The following is a 2,361-nucleotide window of genomic DNA, read 5'->3' as shown; positions in this document are numbered from 1 at the left end:
TTTTTTCTTTTTTTTTTTTTTTTTTTTTTTTCTCTCTCTTTCAATCATTCTCCTCTCTGTAGCTGCAGAAACTGGAAGAGTAAAGTCTAGGAAGTTGGGCCATAATCTCCTCAGACATTCTTCTGGAGATCATGAGTACTACAAGTCAGAATTTTAATTTCTTTATAAATAGCAACATATGTCTGTACTGCTTTACGTAACTGACATTTCCTTTCCTGAGGTGCTCCATGGTAACACCCAGGCGAAGGGGCGCTATGAGGATACACTGGAGGACTTCTCCTTTCTATTTTGTCTGTAGTAAAGGCAAAGCAACAGACACTGATGCACAGAGGAGCTCTGCACGATTGCTGTCGCTGAAATACAGCTGAGCTGCCCTTGCTGGGGAATGCAGCCCTTTCCCCGACTCACGTCAGAAGGATTAAATGCCTTGCATCTCTTTTCATACCTTAGGAAAAATAATTTTCTGATTTTTATATTTTGGCGATGGCGGTGGAATAGTGGGCCAGAGGCTAATGGTCGGTTTTTAAATTAACACAGCTGGGGAACACATCTGCATCTTCCTTGCCTCCTGGCTCTTTTGATTTTAAGATCTTTTATAGTTCCTTTCTTTTTTTTCATACTTTCTCCATCATATAGAGCACTCGCAATTTTTTTTACTCACAGCATCAACGGTTTTGTCACAAAATTACAGGAAATATATCCCAGATAAAGTTGGGTTTTTGTTTGTTTGTTTGTTTTTTTCCCTTGAACACAAATCCAAAATCTAATCTTTCTGGATGTTGTTTGGGTTCCCTCATTATGCTCCTTAGAAAAGACTATATATGAACGATGTGAAGACATCAGCAAAATGGAAACCTGGAACATAGGTTTAAGAGGTTTTGCTAAGCAACTCTCTGCTAGGTATATAGATGTAATAACTAACCAGTAAATATCCATAGACTTATTTGAATTTTTCTTTTTTTTTTTTCTCGTAATCTAGTAGGAGAGAAAAGCTCTTTGTCCCACACGCACGCCTGCAGGCACCCTTCAGTCCCAGGGAAACCTCCTGCTCCTCCTGCACAGTGCTTAAACACCAGCACCAAGGATCTGGGACTGCCACTGCCAGAGAGTGCTCAGCATATTAAAAAAAAAAAAAATAGTTGCAGAGTGAGAGCAGGAACTATATCAGAGATGCAGAGGAAAGAAAAACATCTAAAGATCTGTTCTTGTAAATCTCCCGGGGACCCAACAGGCAACAAGGGCTCTAGCACCAAAAGAACCCCTGGATTCCCCCATGGTAACCGCATTCTGAGAGATAAGTCGAGACCGCCTTGAGCTCCCTACGGGTTCTAGGCCAAACTTTATCTGGAAATGAAGTGTGCATGTGTAAATTCCAAATTAGAAACTCCTTTTGCAAGTGCAGCCCTCGGGACAGTATAAAAGCAGGAGCATCTCCAAAGCGCGGTGACTGGGAGCGGCGCTGAGCTGCTTTGAAGGTTCAGAAAGCTTCTTCTCCCGGCGTGTGAGCCAAAACGGTCTCAAACAAGTTGTGGTATGCTTTTAACCACACGCTGTACCCACACCCCAACCTCCAGCTACTCGTGATCCCGACACGATGGAACAGGAGATTAAACACAGTTTCGTTACAGTCAGGGTTTTGCCCCTCAGTTTTCAGATTAAATAAAATTTCTGTCTCTAAAGACACGCCATTTAAACGAATGGAAGCAATTAGGAAGAAACAGGATAATCTCTGCAAATGAGGCTATCTGATTAAGGCGTTATACAGCCAATAAATCTTTTTTTTTTTTTTTTTGCATTTTAGTCAACAGTGAAAAAGTTAACAAAGCTAACACTGAGTTATATCCCAGTGAGCTTCTGAACAATGCCCCTTAGTAAGATAAAAAGACTTTTGTGCTTTTATTTTTTTTTAATTAAGCATGAATATGAAATCTATTGGTGTCTAAGCCAGCTATCCATTTAAGTTTTGCTCCCATTTTGAATATCGTATTTCACATATTCAAGGGAAGAACACCTGTTTGTCACCCCAGGAGCCGGAGGGAGGCTGGCTGTGGGGAGCCAGCTCTGCAGAGCTTGGCGTCGCTCCTCAAGGCCTCCAAACCCCCCCAGGAGGGGCCCGAGGGGTTCACGGCCAGCGCAGAACTCGGTGAACATTGGGAAAATTTCCCTCATCTACCAAAATCCCGGGGAACTGTGGCTTTAGCATTTTGACTCGCTTCAAGTCTGGTTTTTATTCCTTATTAGCAGTAGCATGTTTTCTGGACTCCAGGGAACCTTCCAAATTTTAATGATTATTTATAATGTTAAGAACCAACTCTTTGGGCTCTCTTTTTTTTTTTTTTTTTTTTTTTTTTTTTTTTTTTT

The sequence above is a fragment of the Athene cunicularia genome, assembly GCF_003259725.1.
Source record: "Athene cunicularia isolate RWA chromosome 6 unlocalized genomic scaffold, athCun1 chr6_part1, whole genome shotgun sequence".
In the NCBI taxonomy this organism is placed as follows: Eukaryota; Metazoa; Chordata; class Aves; order Strigiformes; family Strigidae; genus Athene; species Athene cunicularia.
Note: the sequence above shows the minus strand (reverse complement) of the source record.